At 44.4% G+C, this 23392-nt stretch overlaps 1 long non-coding RNA gene across 1 annotated transcript; it reads left to right on the top strand.

Annotated features, from left to right (window-relative positions):
• The first annotated feature begins 19209 nt into the window (after positions 1–19209).
• LOC142299847 (uncharacterized) lies at positions 19210–22456 on the top strand. The gene is made up of 2 exons (XR_012752660.1): positions 19210–19333; positions 21325–22456. It is a non-coding gene; the product is annotated as an uncharacterized LOC142299847 (long non-coding RNA).
• The last annotated feature ends 936 nt before the right edge of the window (positions 22457–23392 follow it).

Below are 23392 nucleotides of genomic sequence, written 5' to 3' on the forward strand. Positions count from 1 at the left end.
GTCATTGTAAAGTCCAGTCCAGCACCGTTCCTTTGCCCCTCAAGCCAGCAAGACCCATATAATCATATATTCAGACTATAAGACGCAACCCCCAAAATTTGGGGGGAAAAAAGTGTGTCTTATAGTCTGAATAATACAGTATATTATATAGAGTCATTACAAACAGAGTGACTTACTTCAAGTGTTTATTTCTGTTAATGTTGATGATTATGGCTTACAGCCAATGAAAGTCTAAAAGTTATTATCTCAAAGAATTAGAATATTACGACAAAACACCTACAAAGGCTTCCTTAGTCTGGTCCCTTAGTCTGGTTCAGTAGGCTACACAATTGTGGGGAAGACTGCTGACTTGACAGATGTCCAGAAGGCTTTCATTGACACACTCCACAAGGAGGGAAAGCCACAAAAGGTCATTGCTAAAGGAGCTGGCTGTTCACAGAGTGTTGTATCCAAGCATATTAATGAAAAGTTGAGTGTAAAGAAAAAGTGTGGTAGGAAAAGGTGCACAAGCAGCAACCGGAATAAACAAAGCCCTTATAGGATTGTTAAGAAAAGGCCATTCATAAACATGGGAGAGATTCACAAGGAGTGGACTGCTGTTGGAGTCAGTGCTTCAACAGCCACCACACACAGACGGGGACATGGGCTACAACTGTCACATTCCTTGTTTCAAGAGTGGAAGAGTGGAGAGGCCACAATCCAAGCTGCTTGAGGTATAGTGTGAAGTTTCCACAATCAGTGATGGTTTGGGGGAGCCATGTCATCTGCTGGTGTAGGTCCACTGTATTTAATTAAGACCAAAGTCAGCGCAGCCGTCTATCGGGAAATTTTAGAGCACTTCATGCTTCCCTCTGCCAACAAGCTTTTTGGAGATGGAAATTTCATTTTCCAGCAGGACTTGGCACCTGTCCACACTGCCAAAGTACCAATACCTGGTTTAATAACCACAGTATCACTGTGCTTTATTGGCCAGGAAACTCGCCTGACCTAAAGGAATCTATGGGGAATTTTGAAGAGGAAGATGAGAGACATCAGTCACAACAATGCAGAGCTGAAGGCTGCTATCAAAGCATCCTGGGCTTCCATAATTCCTCAGCAGTGCCACAGGCTGATCAACTCCATGCCACGCCGCACTGACGCAGTAATTCATGCAAAAGGAGCCCTGAGCAAGTATTGAGTGCATTTACTGTACATACGTGTCAGTAGGCCAACATTTCTGAGATTAAAATCATTTTTTTCAGTTGGTCTTATATAATATTCTAATTTTCTGAGATAATGACTTTTGGGTTTTCATTGACTATAAGCCAGAATCATCAACATTACCAGAAATAAAGACTTGAAATAGATCACTCTGTTTGTAATGACTCTACTGTATATAATACATTTGATTTCCTTTTTGTATTGAATTACTGAAATAAATTAACTTTTTGATTACATTCTAATTCCAGCCTTGCTGAAGCATCCCCAGATCATCACCGATCCTTCACCAAATTTCACAGTGGGTGCAAGACACTGTGACTTGTACGCCTCTCCAGGTCTCCATCTCACCATAAGACGACCAGGTGTTGGGCAAAGCTGAAAATTAGACTCATCAGGGAAGATTACCTTACTCCAGTCTTCTATGGTCCAATTGGCCAGATTAAACTTTGCAAAGGACGTATGAATCAAGTCGCATACAAGGTTATCCTGGAAAAACAGTTGCTTCCTTCTGCTCAGGCAATGTTCCCCAACTCTGAGGACTGTTTTTTCCAGCAGGGCAATGCGCCATGCCACACAGCTAGGTTAATCAATAAGTGGATAAAGGACCACCACATCAAAACCCTGTCATGGCCAGCCCAATCTCCAGACAATAACTCCATTGAAAACCTCGAATGTAATCAAGAGGAAGATAGATAGTCACAAGCCATCAAACAATGAAGAACTGCTTACATTTTTGCACCAAGAGTGGCATAAGGTCACCCAAAATCAGTGTAAAAGACTGGTGGAAAGCATGCCAAGTCGCATGAAAGCTGTGATTAAAAATCATGGTTATTCCACAAAATATTGATTTCTGAGCTTTCAGGTTCAGGAGCTTATTTACATTTCAAAGAAATGGCAGATATATAAGGCTGCATGAGCCAGTCACCAGCCAATCTTTGAGATGCTTTTGGGTGTGTTAGAGTCTGACAGAAAATGATGTTTTGAGAAGTAGTGAGTGGAGGGGTTCTATGTGAATTGAGTTCAATTAGGGAGGGTGATAGGCCACCGTAAAAAGGTTTGAATGTTTTTAGAGGGCGTCTAAAGATGTGCAAATTGTGATTCATCCTAATTTCTTGAGGTAGAGCATTCCAGACAATTGGTGCAGCTCAGGAGAAGTTTTGGAGTCGGGAGTGGGAGGTTTGGATTAGTGCAGCTGTATATTGCCCAGGCCAAAATACTACTACTCTAGCAGGATACAGCTAAACCCCCACTAAGTGGAGGCATCACAGGTGCAGGAGGAGCTAATTACACACACTTGGAGGGGGCGATTGCTGGATGGTAAAACTACACACTGATGGCTTGCATAGAGCGCTGTTGACACTAGCAGATGCACAGTCACAAACTCACAGCCTATTAGGCCGCCTGATCTAATAGAAGGGCGTCGCCTAATAGGCTGCGGGTTTGTGACTGTGCATCTGCTAGTGTGAACAGTGCTCTATGCAAGCCATCAGTGTGCAGTTTTACCATCCAGCAATCGCCTCCTCCATGTTTGGAAGTGTCTGTGTGTGATTGGCTCCTCCTGCACCTGTGATGCCTCCACTTAGTGGGGGTTTAGCTGTATCCTGTTGGAGTATTAGTCTTTTGGCCTGGTCAATATACAGCTGAAGTTCCATCTTTGCTGCAAGGAATGATATTTACTCCTCTTTTTTGCTTTTTTATACTGCCTGATAACTGTGTACAAATGTAGGAATTAAGGAGGTACCGTAACCCTAATTACAATTGTAAGATATTATTTTTTGTTTGTCAGTAAATCCATCATTAACATCTGAAGAATGAAGCATGCAGGGAGCTCTTGTGCTGCTATAATAGGCTATTACAAGGATTTTAACCCCTTCACGACCGCCCAATTTTGCGCTTTCCGGGGTTTTTTTTTCATTTTCCTTCTTCCGAAAGCCATAACTTTTTTTTATTTTTCAGCCAATCTGGTCATGTGAGGACTTGTGTTTTGAAAAACGTGCTGTATTTTTAAATGAAACCATGAGTTTTACCATGAGGTGTACTGGAGAACAGCAAAAAAAATTCCAAATGTGAAAAAACTGCAAATAAAGTGTGATTGCACTATTGTTTTTGAGATATTTTATTCACTGTGTTTCCTATATGGTAAAACTGATGTGTGGGTGTGATGTCTGAGGTCCATGCGATTTCGTAGACACCAAACATATATAGGTTTACGTTTATCTAAGGGGTTAAAAAAAATGTCAGAAGTTTTTTCCAAAAAAAGTGGCGTACATTTTGCGCCATTTTCCGCGACCCCTAACATTCTCATTTTTTTGGGATCTATGACTGAGTGATGGCTTATTTTTTGCGCCTGAGGCTGATATTTTTAATGGTACCTTTTTTGCTTCGATGCTACATTTTGATCGCCTGTTATTGCATTTTGCACAAAATCTGCGGTGACCAAAAAATATGATTTTGGCGTTTGGAATTTTTTTGCTGCTATGCCGTTTACCGATCAGATGAATTGATTTTATATTTTGATAGATCGGGTGTTTCTGAACGTGGTGATATGAATGTTTGTATATTTTTTATTTTTTTTAACCCTGTTAATTTTCAATGGGGTGAAAAGGGGGTGATTTGAACTTTTAGGTTTTTTATTTGTTTTTAATTTTTTAAAACTTTTTTAAACTTTTTTTTATTTTAACTAGATCCCTTAGGGGACTATAGGGATCAGCTGTCTGATCGCTCATTCATTTCTCTCGATCAGAGCAGCACCGCTCAGACCATGAGAAATGATCATCTCTTGTAACTGGCAGTACTCAACTGTTTCTTACAGAACCTAAGGGCGCTTTACACGCTACAATATATCTTACAATGTGTCGGCGGGGTCACGTCGTAAGTGACGCACATCCGGCATCGTAAGTTACATTGTAGCATGTAACAGCTACGTGCGATTGCGATTGAATGGTAAAACGTTCATCGCATGCACGTCATTTAATTCCTAAAAATTGAACGTCAGGTTGTTCATCATACCCAGGGTAGCACACATCGCAGTGTGTGACACCCTGGGAACGATGAACAGATCTTACCTGTGTCCTGCGGCTCTCGCCGGCAATGCGGAAGGAAGGAGGTGGGCGGGATGTTTACGTCACTCTCATCTCCGCCCCTCCACTTCTATTGGCCGGCTGCCGCGTCACGTCGTTGTGACACCGAACGTCCCTCCCACTCCAGGAAGTGGATGTTCGCCGCCAACATCTAGGTCGTATGGACGGGTAAGTACGTGTGACGGGGGGTTACTCGTTTGAACGTGCCGCAGATACGATGGGGGCGGGTACGATCGCATACGATATTGTATGATGGATCGTATGGTGTAAAGCAGGCTTTAGTCATGTGAGCTACAGGAGTCATCACATGATCCTGTGCTACCATGACAACCATCGGATCCACGTGATCACATCACGTGACTTCCAGTAGCGGCCTGTGAGTACAGATCTACCGCAATCGCTGTTAACATGGCGCTGTCACATTTTGACAGCACTAATTAAAAAGGTTAACAGGTATAGGTGGATAGTGATTTCACTTGTACCTGCGAGGCACACATGTCAGCTATACAAATCAGCTGATATGTGCGCGGATCCCCATCTGCAGCCCGCAGCAGCAGGTGAGGATTAACACTGCGACCGCAGGGACGTAATATTACTGCCCGCGGTCATAAAGGGGTTAACCTTTCCACTCTCGTATTCCAATTTTTTTCCCAACAGCAATAACTTTTTTATTTCTGCAATTACATAGCCATGTGAGGGCTTGTTTTCTGGGGAACAAGTTGTAATTTTGAGTGAAATAATTCATTCTACCCATATTTTAATGGGAGAAAAAAAATTGCAAGTGCGTTGAAATTGCAAAAAAAGTGCAATTCCAAAATGTTTTTTTTGAGGTTTTTTTTATTGCTCATATTTATTAAATGGTAAAATTAACCTGGTAAGATGATAACACAAGTCAGAAAGAGTGTGCAGATACCAAACATATATAAAGGTTTTTTAGAGGTGATAAACAATTTTGAAATTTGTAAAAAAAAAATAAATGTTGCTTTTGTTACCATTACCTTTATGGTTTTTTTTTTAGGATATGGGGCTATGTGGTTTTTTTTGCACCTTTAGTAAAGTTGAGCGCAGTTTGTGGTTCGCGATTCGCAAGTTCTAGGTTCGAGTGATTTTGGGGGGTGTTCTAGATAGAACTAGAACTCGAGCTTTTTGCTCGGCAGCTCGAGTTACGTTTGAGAACGGTTCTATCAGCAAAAAGCCTAGCTAATTACTAGCTGGCTTTTCACTATAATAGTGTGAGTCACTCTGTGATTCACACTATTATCAAAATTTCAGCGTATAGTGTGCGGGGGGCACAGGTTTTAGATCTGTGGTGCTGAGAAAATGCCGATCGCCATTTTTTTTTCTAAGCGCGCGTGTAGTGGGGCGGGCCAGCATGTCAGCCAATCCCAGACACACACACAGCTAAGTGGACTTTTTGCCAGACAAGCAAGGGCATGTGTCATAGGCTGTGAATGTCACATATCCTTGCATTATAAATACGGCCATTTTCCCTCAGGACGCCATTATCTGCCTTCTGCGTCTGGGTGACAGTCACCGCTCACGCAGCTCCTGTCGCCGGTCCTGTTGTGTACGCTACACACACAGCGCTCAACAGATTAGGGACAGAAGTTTATTTCAGCCCTTTTGAGAGCTCATTTCCTCAGGCTTAGAGTCATAGGTGACAGTCAGGTCTGTGGAAACGCTGTATACAGCTTCAGATAACAGCGTCTGTGTACCTTAAGTCAGGGACTTTCTTGCTGCATTTCACCATTAGGAGGGATAGAAAGTGAGGCTTCCTTTCCTCTACACTGACCCACAACCAAGCCACTGTACCCTCCTGCTCTTTTTTGCAAAGCCATTTTAATTGCAGAGTGCTGATAGTTAGTGCCATCCAAAAAGTGGCTGCTGTACTCCATTAGTGTCCCACTGATGCCAAGCAATTTCCAGCACCTCTGCATTCCACCCCCCTGCACATTTTTACTAAGCTGTTATAATAGCAACCAGTGCTGAAACTTAGTGGCATCCAAAAAGTGGCTGCTGTACTATATTAGTGTCCCACTAATGCCAAGCAATTTCCAGCACCTCTGCATTCCACCCCCCTGCACATTTTTACTAAGCTGTTATAATAGCAACCAGTGCTGAAACTTAGTGGCATCCAAAAAGTGGCTGCTGTACTCCATTAGTGTCCCACTGATGCCAAGCAATTTCCAGCACCTCTGCATTCCACCCTCCTGCACATTTTTACTAAGCTGTTATAATAGCAACCAGTGCTGAAACTTAGTGGCATCCAAAAAGTGGCTGCTGTACTCCATTAGTGTCCCACTGGTGCCAAGCAATTTCCAGCACCTCTGCATTCCACACTCCTGCACATTTTTACTAAGCTATTTTAATAGCAACCAGTGCTGAAACGTAGTGGCATCCAAAAAGTGGCTGCTGTACTCCATTAGTGTCCCACTGGTGCCAAGCAATTTTCAGCACCTCTGCATTCCACCCTCCTGCTCATTTTTACTAAGATATTATAATAGCAATCAGTGCTGAAACTTAGTGGCATCCAAAAAGTGGCTGCTGTACTCCATTAGTGTCCCACTGGTGCCAAGCAATTTTCAGCACCTCAGCATTCCACCCTCCTGCTCATTTTTACTAAGCTATTATAATAGCAACCAGTGCTGAAACTTAGTGGCATCCAAAAAGTGGCTGCTGTACTCTATTAGTGTCCCACTGGTGCCAAGCAATTTTCAGCTCCTCAGCATACTACCCTCCTGCACATTTTTACTAAGCTATTATAATAGCAACCAGTGCTGAAACGTAGTGGCATCCAAAAAGTGGCTGCTGTACTCCATTAGTGTCCCACTGGTGCCAAGCAATTTCCAGCACCTCTGCATTCCACCCTCCTGCACATTTTTACTAAGCTGTTATAATAGCAACCAGTGCTGAAACTTAGTGGCATCCAAAAAGTGGCTGCTGTACTCCATTAGTGTCCCACTGGTGCCAAGCAATTTCCAGCACCTCTGCATTCCACACTCCTGCACATTTTTACTAAGCTATTTTAATAGCAACCAGTGCTGAAACTTAGTGGCATCCAAAAAGTGGCTGCTGTACTCCATTAGTGTCCCACTGGTGCCAAGCAATTTTCAGCACCTCTGCATTCCACCCTCCTGCTCATTTTTACTAAGCTATTATAATAGCAATCAGTGCTGAAACTTAGTGGCATCCAAAAAGTGGCTGCTGTACTCCATTAGTGTCCCACTGGTGCCAAGCAATTTTCAGCACCTCAGCATTCCACCCTCCTGCTCATTTTTACTAAGCTATTATAATAGCAACCAGTGCTGAAACTTAGTGGCATCCAAAAAGTGGCTGCTGTACTCTATTAGTGTCCCACTGGTGCCAAGCAATTTTCAGCTCCTCAGCATACTACCCTCCTGCACATTTTTACTAAGCTATTATAATAGCAACCAGTGCTGAAACGTAGTGGCATCCAAAAAGTGGCTGCTGTACTCCATTAGTGTCCCACTGGTGGCAAGCAATTTCCAGCACCTCTGCATTCCACCCTCCTGCACATTTTTACTAAGCTATTTTATTGCAAACACTGCTGAAACCTAGTGGCATCCAAAAAGTGGCTGCTGTACTCCATTAGTGTCCCACTAGTGCCAGGCAATTTTCAGCACCTCAGCATTCCACCCTCCTGCTCATTTTTACTAAGCTATTATAATAACAACCAGTGCTGATACTTAGTGGCATCCAAAAAGTGGCTGCTGTACTCCATTAGTGTCCCACTGGTGCCAAGCAATTTTCAGCACCTCAGCATTCTACCCTCCTGCACATTTTTACTAAGCTATTATAATAGCAAACTGTGCTGCCAGTTTAAGGGCCATAGTTGCATTGTTAAGGATAGTCATTGTTGTTTCTTCAGCTGTCAATAAAGCTAGACCACCTCTGAAATCTACACCACCTCTCAATTTTTACTACCACATTTTAAGTGGACAATCTTGTCGCTATCAAAATGAGTGGCAAAATGACAGATGCTGGTGGAAAGGAGAACAGGCGTGTTGGAAAAGGAAAAAAAGTTTTTGTCCGTGGGGAAGGTGGCAAAGCTACATTAACATCTGCTGAAGATAGGCCATCTTCCAGCAAAAGTAAGATGTCTACTACTTTCCGTGGACAATCCGATGTGCTCCCTTTTTTACGGACCCAAACAACTGTAACAAAGGTATATGATGCACAGAAAAAGCACATGTTTGAATGGATCTCAAGTGCTCCAACAAGTGCCCTCTCCTCCACCTCAACTACTGCATTAAAAAAAACAGTCCTCTGAGTTGTCATCCCAATCACACTTGCTTCCTCCCAACTCTCAAGTCTCCCTCCGCCCTGCACAGTATGGTGGAACAGAGATGGCTGAGTCTGCCGAGCTGTTCAGTCACACTATAGCCTGGGAATCAGAGGTATGCTCCAGAGCTACAGTGAGTACAGACCAGGAAATGGTCTGCAGTGATGCCCAGAACCTTTGTGACTCAGATTCAGGCCGTGATAACCAAGTTTCTGAGCATAATGTTGACCCTTATTCACAAACTATAACATCTGTTGGTAGAGACAATGAGGAACATACTGATGACGATGAGACGCAGATACCAGATTGGGATGACAACTTAAATATTCGGTCAGGGCAGGAAGAGGCTAGGTCTGAGGGAGAGGGGAGTGCAAACACAACGCCTGCGAGGAAGTTCTAGATCCCACCTACTGTCAACCCAGTCAGGCACTCGAGGAGGTCAACAGAGGCGGTGGAGGAGGATGCAACTGACGACGAAGTTACCTTGCGCCTTTCTGGACTGAGGAGGAGTACTGGTAGCACGTCTACAACTGCATCCTCAGCCACCACTCAGCCTCTGAGCACTAGTCGGGGTGGCTCAGCAGGTCGCATGTCCTCTAAGCCTTGCCTAGCCTGGTCCTTTTTTGACCTTGCAAAGGATCGCCCAAATCATGTGATCTGTAAAATTTGTCGGGAATCTGTAAGTAGAGGCAAAAACCTCAGCAGTTTGACAACTTTTTCCATGAATCGTCATATGAATAAATATCATATGTCCCAGTGGGAAGCTCACCGTGCTGCAATGCGGCCTAGCGGAGCGGACCATCCACCGCCTGCCCCTTCCAGTGCATCCGCGCGCTCTTCATCTTCTAGGACTGTGGGGACAGCTGTCACACCTGGTTTTCCACGCACAACTTCCACCACTGTAACCGCAACAGGCAGTTTCCTTGGTAGGTCGTCAGTTGGTTTGGAAGGGGAAACAAGTGCGTGTGTACAGCCCTCTCAGACATCGATAGCACCAACGTTGGATGAAGGCAACATCATGTCTACGCCTGCACTTTCCTCACAAACCTGCATTTTTCCAGGGACACCCTACTCACCACCGTCTACACATAGCAGCCAGATCTCTGTCCCTCAGATGTGGACAAATAAAAGTCCATTTCCTGCGAGCCATGACAAAGCTAAGAGGTTGACTTTATCCCTCTGTAAGCTCTTGGCTACCGAAATGCTGCCTTTCTGCCTGGTGGACACACAGGATTTTAGAGACCTTATGTCTGTCGCTGTGCCCCAGTACCAGATGCCCAGTCGCCACTACTTCTCTAAGAAAGGTGTGCCCGCGCTACACCAGCATGTCGCACACAACATCACCGCTTCCTTGAGAAACTCTGTGTGTGAACGGGTGCATTTCACCACCGATACTTGGACCAGTAAGCATGGACAGGGACGTTACATGTCGCTCACTGGGCACTGGGTAACTATGGTGATAGATGGTGAAGGGTCTGCTGCACAAGTCTTGCCGTCCCCACTCTGCCTGTCCAAGTTCCTCCACTGTTTCTGCCTCCTCAACCTCGTCTGGGTCCTCCACCTCCGCCCCAAGCCTGCCTGGTCAGGCCACCAGCGTTCTAACTGCGCAGAAGGAATCACGCACCCGTCATTACTATGCTGGCAGCAGAGCGCAACGGCATCAGGCGGTCTTTAGCTTGAAATGTCTTGGAAATAAGAGTCACACAGCGGCTGAGTTGTGGGCAGCTCTGGAGACTGAGTTTGGTAAATGGTGGTCTCCACTCAACCTGCAGCCTGGTAAGGCCGTGTGCGACAATGCTTTAAACCTGGGTGCGGCCCTTCGCCTGGGCAAGGTGACACACGTGCCTTGTATGGCTCACGTGTTTAACCTTGTTGTCCAGCAATTTTTAACACACTATCCCAGCCTAGATGGCCTTCTGAACAGGGCACGAAAACTGTCTGCTCACTTTCGCCGTTCAACCGCCACAGCTGAGCGACTTGCATCGCTTCAGAAGTCTTTTGGCCTGCCGGTTCATCGCCTGAAATGTGATGTGCCGACACGCTGGAATTCGACTCTCCACATGTTACAGCGACTGTGGCAGCACCGCCGAGCCCTGGTGCAATACGTCATGACGTATAGCCTGGGCCAACGAGATGCAGAGGTGGGGCAGATCACCCTGATGGAGTGGTCTCAGATCAAGGACCTATGCATCCTTCTGCACAGTTTCGACATGGCGACGAATATGTTTAGCGCTGACAATGCCATTATCAGCATGACAATTCCAGTCATTTACATGCTGGAGCACACGCTAAACACTATTCGGACTCAGGGGGTGGGACAACAGGAAGGGGAGGAACTACAGGAGGGTTCTGTGATTTCTTGTGCTGATTACCTACCCTCCTGCCTGCTGTTTTTTTACCTCGCTCCCCGATCCAGTTTTGACCTCTGCTTGTTTCTGATTACGTCCTTGCCTGCCGATTCTGTCCCTGTTCCGTAATTCCTGGTTTGACCCTGCCTGACAACTACTCTCTCAGACTGCAGCCTTCCACAGGTAGTGATCTCCAGGTCCCTGTGTAATTCCAAATCCCTGAATAGGGGTTAAAGGGTTTCAGGGTTCTGGGGGTCCTACTTGGTGAGTGGCTTCCCTCTAGCCTGTCCATTACAGCCTGTCTGAGTCTGTGGATCCAGGCAGGCGTTGCATTTGGGTTCCCAGTATGCAGAGATTACCTTACCGTGGTGACCGGGCTCACATGCATTGGCCAATACATATGCTAAATATCTCTTTTTTCAAATATTCCTATAGCAGTAATGCAATACCACAGCTCTCTTATTCATTGTTAGCATTTTAGTGTTCAGCTGTGTATGTTTTGTAGTTATGTGTTTTCAGCTAGCACCTGTTCACACCTGTTGGATGTGTGGGTCACTCTTTTTATATATTTATAATGCATCTCTTTCTGTTGAGCACCCCACCCTACAACCAGGCTGTGTTCACTCCCCTTTACAGCTGGAATCTAGCTGCCCAGACATAGCACCTCTGCAGGTGACAATTCTACTGACAGTGGCATTCCACCAATAGAGGCAGGCCATGCCACGGCTATGGGGCCCATGAGCTGGGTGGCCTGGCGATGGATTCGGTGGCTGCCCACGGTGTCAGCGTCAGCACCAGGCCCCCTGCCCAGGATTACACTTTCAAATGTATCACATGGCAGATGAGGATACAGTCGAAAGCAATGATGAGAAGGAGTGCAGCGCTCCCTCTCATGATTATCCCGCTGAGTCTCCGCTGTGACAGCTCAGCACAGCGCTGACATCACTAATGTACTCTAATCATCACTGTGTTGAGATGTGCAGAGCACAGACAGCAGGCAAATGAGGAGCAGCAGCGGGTGACTGAGGAGAGTATGTATTCAGTACACGGTAGGAGTGCATAATGATATATGAGGGTATGTAATGCTATGTGGTGTGTAGAAGGCTATGTGGTGTGTAGAATGCTATGTGGGGTGTATATTGCTATGTGGGGAGTGCATAATGCTATGTGAAAGGTGCATAATGCTATGTGGGGGGTGCATAATGCTATAAGGGAGTTCATAATACTATGTGGGGATGCATAATGCTATGTGAGGGTGTATAACGCTATGTGGAGATGCATAACTCTATGTGAAGGTGCATAACGCAATGTGGGGGTGTATAACACTACGTGGGAGTGCAGAACGCTATGTTGGGGCAGCATAACGCTAGGTGGGTCAGCATAACGCTATGTGGGGCTGCATAATGCTATATGGAGAAATATGGGGAGTGTATTTTAGTACATGGAGGACTATGGGGTGCATTAGATGATATGGAGGACTATGTGGGGCCCATTCTGTATGAAGGGCTATGTGGAGCCCAATTCTGTATGTAGAGCTATGTGGGAGCATTATGCTATATGGAGGACTATGTGAAGCCCATTACTATATGAGGACTATGTGAGGCCCATTACTATAGGTACATCTCAATAAATTAGAATATCATCAAATAGTTAATTTATTTCAGTAACTCCATACAAAAAGGGAAATGCATATATTATATAGAGTTATTATAAACAGAGTGATCTATTTCAAGTGTTTATTTCTGTTAATGTTGATGATTATAAGCTTACAGCCAATGAAAACCCAAAATTTATCTCAGAAAATTAAAAAAAATACTACAAAACACCTGCAAAGGCTTTCTAAGCATTTAAAATGGTCCCTTAGTTGGGTCCAGTAGGCTACACAATCGTGAGGAAGACTGATGACTTGACAGATGTCCAGAAGGCAGTCACACACTCCATAAGGTGGGTAAACCACAAAAGGTCATCACTAAAGAAGCTGGCTGTTCAGAGAGTGCTGTATCCAAGCATATTAATAGAATGTTGAGTGACAGGAAAAAGTGTGGTAGAAAAAGGTGCACAAGCAACCTATATGAGGCCCATTACTACAAGGACTACGGGAGACCCATTACTATGTGAAAGGCTTGGTGGGGCCTATTACTATATGGAGTACTTTGTGAGGCCAGCCATTATTATATTTGGAGAGCTATGTGGATGCCTTTTTACTTTATCTAGAGTTATATGAGGGCCATTATACTGTGTGTAAGGAATTGTACAGTGTGAAGGTTTGTGTGGGGTATGTCATACTGTGCGGAGGGCTGTGTAGGGGCCATTATACTATATGTAGAACCATTATACTGCATGGAGGGCTGTGAGGGGGTCACAGTTGGGGATTTTACTGTGTCGAGGTCACCATTCATTGCTAGGGTACTTGAATGGGAGTACAGTAGGGTCATCAAACTGTGCGTGTGGAAGGTGCTATGGAAGAATTTATTGTGGGGAATCATACAGTGTTTGTGGGGCACTTTTGTTGCCATCATATTTTTTGTTTGCAATGAAAGAGGAAGCTAGGGGCTTCAATACGAGAAACATTATTTTGTAAGGGCTGTAAAGTTGTGAAATATGCTCTTTTGTAACCCAGCTGAATATTATTATTTATTTATTGGGGGGGCATTTAGAAATTCTGCTATGAGGCACCATGATTTCTATGTACGCCCCTGTATCATGTAGAGTTATCAGTCTGACTCCAGTACCTATCACTAGTTCAAATAAGGCTGGAAACACATCTATGCGAGTAAAATCGGTCCGACTGGGCTGAAAATAACTCGGCTAGTTCACGTTAGGTCCGAGTGCAACGCAAGTGCGATGCTTTTTCTGAATAAATTAATGATTTTACTAGCGTGTGTAATGCATATTTTTTACTATGTCATCTGCCATTCAGCTCTGATACATGGCCGCTGAAAGCAGACACAGACAGCCATGTAGCAGAGATGAATGGCAGATGACAGCAGACGCAGAAAGAGCCGCACGATCAGAATAAACTCGGGTGAACTTCACCCGACTTCATTGTCATGCTGCGGCTCTGTCTGTGTCGCGTCCTGATTAGCGGTCACCCGTGAAGGGCTCACCGGTGACCGCTAATCCTCTAAGTGACTGAAGTTAGCAGCCCTCTCTCATACTCACCGATCCCCGGCGCGGCGCTGCACGGCGTTCACACTGCTCCGGCGGCTTTTACTATTTTGAAACAAGCAACTGAAGACAGCCGCGCGATCAGCTGAGTTGTCACTGAGGTTACCCGCGGCCACCGCTAGATCAAGTGACAGTGGGTAACCTCAGTGACAGCTCAGCTGATCGCGCTATTCCCTTCATTAGCTGCGTGAAGCTGCATGCAGCTGACAGGAGAGGCGGTGTATTCTGCAGCTCTGGTCACCTCCATGCAGCAGAGCTGGAAGCGACGCTACACCATCCTGGATTACGTCGGACATGAAGGGCTTTTGGGGCTTATTAAATTGGTGAACCAGGGAAATTGTTAGTGTTTTTTATTTCTAATAAAGGATTTTTTCGCGTGTGTGTGTTTATTTATTTACTGTCACTTACAGATTAATCATGGAAGGTATCTCGTGGAGACGCCTGACATGATTAATCTAGGATTAAGTGGCAGCTATGGGCTGCCATTAACTCCTTATTACCCCGATTTGCCAACACACCAGGGCAAATCGGGAAGAGCCGGGTACAGTTCCAGAACTGTCGCATCTAATGTATGCGGTAATTCTGGGTGGCTGCTGACTGATATTGTTAGGCTGGGGGGCTCCCCATAACGTGGAACTCCCCATCCTGAGAATACCAGCCTTCAGCCGTATGGCTTTATCTGGCTGGTATTAAAATTGGGGGACCGCACGCCGTTTTTTTAAATTATTTAATTATTTTTTTCACTGCATAGTATAGACACGCCCACCGGCTGCTGTGATTGGGTGCAGTGAGACACCTGTCACTCAGCGTGGGGGCGTGTCTCACTGCAACCAATCATAGGCACCTGTGGGCGGGGAAAGCAGGGAATACGAGATTGTTTCAAAATAGTAAAAGCCGCCGGAGCAGTGTGAATGCCGTGCAGCGCCGCGCTGGGGATCGGTGACTATGAGAGAGGAGGGGAAAATGACCGACAGACTGTGAGAGAGGGACAGAGATAGTGACGGACCGACAGAGAGAGAATAGAGAGCGAGAGGGAGAGACCGACTGACAGAGAATAGTGATTGACAGACATTGTGAGACATCGCATGTTTTCAGTGTTTTAGGAAACATGCGAGAAATTTATTTAGAAAATCGGATGTCACTAGGATGGTGTGAGTGCCGTCCTGTGACATCCGATTATTTCCACGCTCCCATAGGCTTGCATTGGAGAGACTCGCAGTAGAAACTCGCAAAAAAGCAGCATGCTGCGATTTTTTTCTCAGTCCGATTTGGACTGAGAAAAAAATTGCAAATGCGAGCTGAATCATTCACTAACGTGAGTCCGATTCCAATGGGAGATTTTCTCACATTGTTCTACTGCGAGAAACTCGCAAGTGCGAAGCCGGCCTATGGCTGGTTTCACATCTGCGTTGTTTCAACGCAAACGGACTCCGTCACTAATGTTTACAGTTCATTTATTTACAGTGGAAGAACGACAGCAAGACTCATGAACTACCCGCATGTGTCCACATGGTGTCGCGCTTACACTGTAAATAAATGAACTGTAAGGCTATGTGCGCACTAGACCGTTTTTCCCGCGGATTTACCCGCGGATTTGCCCCGGAAATTTCTTGAGAAATGTCTGCAATCTTTGTGCAGACATTTCCCATGAAATTCAATGAGAAAAAAAAATAGCTGTGCGCACTGTGCGGATTTTTATCAAGAAAATTTCTTGAGAAAATTTTCTCGAGAAACTTTCTTGAGAAAATGTGCATGTCCATTAATTTCCGCAGGTACCTGCGGTATTCCGGGGGTATTCCGCAGGTAGCAATGATGTGCGGTATACCACCGGAATAGCCGCGATTTACCTGCGGTAATGCCCATCGCTGCCTGCGGTTTTGCAGGAATCGATGTCATTATGCCAGGAAGAGGAGCAGAGGAAACACACGTCGCACTCCCTGGACGCCGCACAGAAGCACTTCCGTGCGACCTCCAGGTGTCTGTGCAGTGTGTGTCCTGCTCCGGCCTCGCGGCTGCCTGCACTGCAGGGTGTCAGTGTCTGCCCGCAGTGTCAGCAGCCTGTCACGCTGCAGCGCAGGCAGACACGGACATCCTGCAGTGCTGGGAGCCGCGGGGATGACGATCGCTGCTGTCAGGAGGTGAGATCATTACCTGCTGTGACGATCTCCTGCCTCCTGACGTCAGCGCTGTCACTGCTGTCTAGGGCCGACTCGCGAGCGGCCCGAGACTGTCACTAGCGGTGACGTCACGGGCTCTCGCGATAAGTCAGTGACAGCGCTGACGTCAGCAGTACAGGAGATGATCACAGAAGGTAATGATCTCATCTATGCTCCTGATGGCAGCGCTCGTCATCCCCTGCAGTGACCTGAGCTGACCTATTGATGTTAGCTCAGGTCACTGCATTGCTCTCCCAGCCAATGGGGAACATTCTGTTTTTCATTGACTGGGACAGCGACTATGGTATGGATCGCCGTGCCCCCCCCCCCTTATTGGATTACGCCGGACGTGGAATTGATTGTGCTCTTTTCAATAAATTGGTTAAAGAGGGAATGTTTTGGGGAGTGTTTTTTCAAATAAAACTTTTTTTGTTGTCTATTTTTTAATTATTACTGACTGGGTTGGTGATGTCGGGTATCTGATAGACGCCTGACCTCACCAACCCCAGGGCTTGATGCCAGGTGACATTACACATCTGGCATCAACCCCATATATTACCCCGTTTGCCAACGCACCAGGGCGCGGGATGAGCTGGGGCAAAGCGCCAGGATTGGCACGTCTAATGGATGCGCCACTTCTGGGGCGGCTGCGGCCTGCTATTTTTAGGCTGGGGAGTGTCCAATAACAGTGGACCTCCCTAGTCTGAGAATATCAGACCCCAGCTGTCCACTTTACCTTGGCTGGTGATCCAATATGGGGGGGACCCCACGTTTTTTGTTTTAAATTATTTATATAATTTAAAATAACAGCGTGGGGTGCCCACTGTTTTGGATTATCAGCCAAGGTGAAGCTGCCAGCGGTGGTCTGCAGGCTGCAGCCGTCTGCTTTACCCTAGCTGGCTACAAAAAATGGGGGGACCTCACGTCATTTTTTTTTAATTATTTATTTATTTTATGGCTAAATACAAGGCTAAGCACCCTTTAGGCTACTTTCACACATCTGGCTTGAGCTCTGCGGCTCAATCCGGCTGTGCAAGCTATGCAACAGATGCGGTGAAAACACCGCATCCTTTGCATAGGTTTTTCCTTTGCGGCCAGTCCGGTTTTTGCCGCTTGCGGCATGCTACTGAGCATGCGCAGTGGCAAAAACCGCATGCGGCGGCCGGATGCGGTTATTGCCGCATCGCGCCGCATCCGGCCGCCATAGGCATGTATTGAAAAATGTGCCGCATCGGCCGAATGCGGCGCGATGCGGTTTTTTTTGCCGCACGAAAAAACGTGCCAGGCAACGTTCCATCCGGCCGCCGCATCGGCTACATCTGCCGCATGCGGCAAAAAACAGACGGAACGCAAGGCCATGCGGCACAATGCGGCACTAATTAAAGTCTATGCAGGAAAATCGCAACCGGCAGCAAAAAAAACCGGTTGCGATTTTCATGCAAAGTGCCGGATTGTGCCGCATAGCAAAAACCGGAGGTGTGAAAGTAGCCTAAGTGCCACATGAAAGTCACTAAAGGGTGCCAGCTTAGAAAATGCAGGGAGGTGGAACATTATATAGGTTTTTCTCATCTATCTATCTATCTATCTATCTATCTATCTATCCCTCTATCTATCTATCTATCCCTCTATCTATCTATCTATCTATCTATCTATCTATCCCTCTATCTATCTATCTATCTATCTATCCATCTATCCCTCTATCTATCTATCTATCTATCTATCTATCCATCTATCCCTCTATCTATCTATTCATCTATCTATCTATCCCTCTATCTATCTATCTATTCATCTATCTATCCCTCTATCTATCTATCTATTCATCTATCCATCTTTCCCTCTATCCATTATCTGTCTATCGATTATCTTTATTATTTATTGCAGGGACAAACCTGCGGTAAATCCGCGGTAAATCCGCGGCAAATTCGCGGCAAATCCGCGGCAAAAACACATGCGGATTTGGTGCGGATTTTTTCCGCAGGTCCGGAAATCTTTCACTGGCAGAAGTTTCTCAAGAAATTTTCTTGAGAAACTTCACATTTCTAGTGCGCACATAGCCTAATAGAGTAGTGACGGATTCCGTTTGCGTGAAAATAACGCAAGTGTGAGTGGGGCCTTAGGGGAGAACAGAGTCCGCTGCTATGTATGAGAAATAGGCAAACAGGCCAATATAAAAGCCTGGATCAGCTTGTCTAAATGAGCAATTAACCAAGGAACAACTAGTGCCCAAGCCACCATGTTGAAAACCACTACAAGTATTATGAGAATGTCTTCCATAACCATGAGCACATGGCTACACTACATGACTTCATGGCTACAGCCACTGTCTGATGGCAGGAGCCACATGTCTACACTTGGACGCAGCATGTGGAAACATTGCCAGGGGCTGGGGCAGCTTTGGCACAGGAGGATAGGTAAGGCCACTATTACTTATTGCATGATTTTATACCATTAGCATCCTCTGTTTAAAAAAATGTAATTGGAAAAAATTAATATGCACAAAAAAAAGCTCAAACTAAAGAAATCTGAGTTTAGAAAAAACTGTCAAGACCCGCAAAAAGTATGAAAATGTCAGGAAAATGCATTGTTTAACTCAAACATATCGCTACAGTGTTTTTGCTGAAAAAAAACCAACTAGAAATATTAGCACAAAAAATAGCATAAGGTGAAATTGAGCAGGTTGCTATCGGCAACAGCTACATTTTTATTAATAATAAACAAGACCTCTATTTCTATAATTTTGCACTGTTGTATAAGGGAGGACACTGTTGTCTTCAGGCATAAAAGTTCAGGTGCTCGTGATCTGGCGCAGACGTCCATTATTATAAGTGGCTTATATTTTTCATATTTTCCTTTTGTGAAGTCTTAATCACCTTGTCCTCACAGCCTTGATCCTAACCAATATGTTCTTCATATAATTACTACAATGTTAATGTTACCTCACAGCATGATGTCACAATGACTGGGAATCTATGGAACTTGGTGGACTCAGATGTTCAGATTAAGAGAAGACAAAGAGGGCGGGGGATCCAGGATTGATGACGGTGAAGAAGGGAAGAGGATCCCGGATCAAGGACACAGGTAAATGAGGAACTTTACTGGGTTTTCAATCAGTTAAGCTTGTGCCAACATGTACGCTCAGGCTCTGTTCACACTGGGCATTTTTGCTGCTACTTTTTAGCAGCAAAATCTGATCTCTTGGCAGTAAAAAAAAGCTGTGTTTTTGTGCTGAGTTTTTGCCACAGTTTTTATTGTGTTTTTGGTGTGTCATTCGTTTACAGTACATATAAACCAAAAAATGCCTGCTGCATTTCTTTCACTCTCATGGCTTTCAATAGTGGAAAAAAAGCAGCAAAAACAAATGCTGAAAAAATAGAATTCTTTACAAAACACAGCATTTTGCCAGTTCAGTAAGGGAAAAAAAAGTTGGTGTCTGTATGTGCATGAGATTTCTGGAATCTCATAGGTTTTGCTAAAATGGTAAAAAGCTGTTTTTTTATAAATATGTATTTGCATAAAACTAATAAAGAAAAGCAAAAAAAAACCCACACCAAAAGCAACCTGTGTGAACATAGCCTTATCCTCCACCTCTCCTGATTGTGGCTGTAAAGTACTATATTGTATCAGTCTTTCCTGTTACAATCTGTAGACTTGGGGGATGAAGGGTCTATGTGAGGTCACAAGGTGGAATGTTGGACACAGAGGTCCATAGAGCAATCATGGAGACATCCCCATGGAGATGTAAGCACAAAGATGGTGCCTGGGAGGGAGACACCACATGGAGATGTGAGCACAAAGATGGCGCCTGGGAGGGAGACACCACATGGAGATGTAAGCACAAAGATGGCGCCTGGGAGGGAGACACCACACGGAGATGTAAGCACAAAGATGGCGCCTGGGAGGGAGACACCACATGGAGATGTAAGCACAAAGATGGCGCCTGGGAGGGAGACACCACATGGAGATGTAAGCACAAAGATGGCGCCTGGGAGGGAGACACCACATGGAGATGTAAGCACAAAGATGGCGCCTGGGATGGAGACACCACATGGAGATGTAAGCACAAAGATGGCGCCTGGGAGGGAGACACCACATGGAGATGTAAGCACAAAGATGGCGCCTGGGATGGAGACACCATAGTGGGGACTTCAGTCAGTGACTGTACAAGTGGTAACTGTGGTTGGCGCAGATTGTTGGTGATTCTGTTACTTAATTTCAGATTTTATGGGAGAAGAAATTCTAATTTTTCCATCATATGGGAGAGGGTTTTGTAGTCATACATTCGGGAACATACTATATATAGGACCATTTGCTTCATTTTATGTATTTTGTTTTCAAATTGCAACATTTCATTGTTGTAAATACTTAAGCGATATTTTTCAAAGCTTAAAGCCATTTATTACACCATTTTTAAACACCTATTCCAAAACTTAAAAATAAAAGTGTCGGGACATAAGTAACTTTTCTGATAGGAAATATGACATTTTTAATACTGCACGTCTACATAAAGGTAACACATAATGTAGACAGGTAAGAACTGTCCTAAAAATACATGAAATATGTTTCTGTTGCAAACATTTTTAACAAGATTAAAAAATACCAGTTTTCTAAAAAAATATTTTTTTTCTTGACTTGAAAAATGTGACCCATTAATCTTATGTAACATTGGGAAGTGCATTACCATGCTGGAAAACTTGCACTGGCAGAATTTGCTCCACATTTATCATTAAGGTGCAGAATTGAAAAAAATATGGATTGGCAGATATTGAAGTGAGTGATACAGAAAAATGTGGAGCAAATGACGCCATTTTTAATCACTGAGACCATTACATTCTGGAATGTTGGAACGTATGCATTGTAATATGTCATTATAATCTAAAAAATCGGTAGGTGGGGGATTGTTGTACATTATTTGTTCTCACATATGTGCACATATGGGGCATCTAGTCACAATCTAATTTAAGGCCCTCAGATCACATATAAACACAACCAATTGAAGTCCATCTTCCATTTTTACATTAGTCTTCAGATTTCTAGGCCTTTCCCTGACGCTTATTTTTTTTTCTTTCTAGGGAGTATATCTGGATCCAGAAAGCAAGACTGAAGAATTTAGAAAGGGCCATGATATTGATTAGTGTTAGATTATAGGACTATCGGTATATTATATTTGGTGCCTTATGTGTCATCACACACTGATTATACAGAACAAAATCTGGACTCTGTTTTATGGCATTCTACTACAGCCATTTCTTTGTATTCCTGTACGGAAAGTTGGCATGTGAGATGACACCACCTGTATACATAATCCCTATCCATCTGCTTGTTTTGCAGTCTGTTGAATCTTGGTATCTGGGCATTGCATCTATAGAACCTGGACTTAGTTTGGTTTACATACAAGTTGATGGTGTCTATTTTCTCTTAATATTTGGTGGGATGCAGGTCTGGAGAGCTGTTGTCATCCTATTAGATAATGAATGAATGTATTATAGAAATGTCTAATGTCATGTTCCCTATTTTGTTATTATGTCACATCCTGGTCTCCATCTTGGACATCATAACAAACGGGCAATTTTTTTGTTTAATTTGACATTGGAACTACAGGAAAAATGACACTACAGCTACAGAGGCGACCGTCTGATGGCCCAGCTCGACTACCCATCTCTCCTGAAGACCCTTTCAGCTTTTTGAGGGTTGGGTGGAGGACATCATCTCTGAAAATAGGGTCCCACAGCTGCACCCCAACAGATTGAAGAGTCAGTGCCCTAAAGCCACAGGGGGGTGTGTAGTCACTCACTACATCACTTAGGATGATTTCATTCTTCAGGGATTACACAGGAGTGGTCCTTGTGGTGGGGTGACATAAAATCTGTCCTAGTCTGGGGCAATAGCGAATGCTATTTCTGGTCTTCAAACAACAGGCCAAAACGCGTCTTATACTGCCACTGGCCTAATTCCATTTCTTCTGTTGAGAGTTTATGAATGCTACATAAGGGATCTGATATAATATAACCGTCCTATATTTCAGTTAGTTGTAGTATAGCCTTGGTCTAGGGTTCTTGAACTGATCGCCTTTTCTCGGGGTCAAGAAGGAATTTTTCCCTGTGGCACAAATTGGCTGAACGTGTCCAGGTTTTTTGCCTTCTTCTGGATCAATGGCTTTAGGTATAGGTAGAGATTGTATTTAATAAAGTATTCAAAAATGAATGATCTGTCTCCTCATTTCTTTATATTATATAACAGTTATGTGTATACATTGTATCAATTTTAGGACTTCTGACTGCTGCAATACATGAAACTGAAATACTAGGGGAGTAACTATGTCTGACGGATAGGTGGCCATGTATGTGCAAGTAGCTCAGTTTCTTCTGTACCTTCCATAGCTGCAAATAGAGAGTAAATTGGACAAGAGTGACCACCTATTCTCTACCTGATTGGTTTGGTGGTAGTCCTAAATATGGGAACTTCCATTAGTTAGACATTTATTTTATACTCGTAGATAGCCCGTTCCAGTACAGTGACTGTAGTATATAATGCATCCACATGAGGACAGAGTTCTTGTCCCAGGACAACAATCGCAATCACAATATAAATATCCATGTTGATGACCATTGGTGTAATAGATTGTAATGTAAAGATGTTATGGGCGTACCATGATGGAGAGTGATCTCCCCTTTTTTAGGTGTTAGAAGATTGCAGTGCATGGCTGAAGCAATGGTGCCCAGGGCGATAGCCATGGGTGAGCATGGAAAGTTCAGCACTCTGACAGACTGATTTTAAAAAAAGAGTTCTGGGTCTGTGTGTGTGCTGATAGTATTACTTGGAATACTTTCAAACAGATGCTGTTACGATCTTCATCAGGTCCGTGGGACTTCCAGATAAGGATGACAAACATATTCATAACAACAAAGTAGTCTTTACTTGGCATCAAAGTTGGTCACAGAATACAGCAGGCAGCACACTTCATGGTATCTTCTGTATAACACAGAAACACAATCATTGCAGTTTCCAATGGGGGCACTTTACTTATAAACATTCTTTTAGCCAGGCATGTTAAATAAGCCCTTCATCTTTGTGGCCCTGGAATCCATGGATCAATATGTTTGGCTGAGTATCCTGCACCCACAGCCACAGGCAGTGATC

Source organism: Anomaloglossus baeobatrachus, chromosome 1 (assembly GCF_048569485.1).
Source record: "Anomaloglossus baeobatrachus isolate aAnoBae1 chromosome 1, aAnoBae1.hap1, whole genome shotgun sequence".
Classification (NCBI taxonomy): Eukaryota; Metazoa; Chordata; class Amphibia; order Anura; family Aromobatidae; genus Anomaloglossus; species Anomaloglossus baeobatrachus.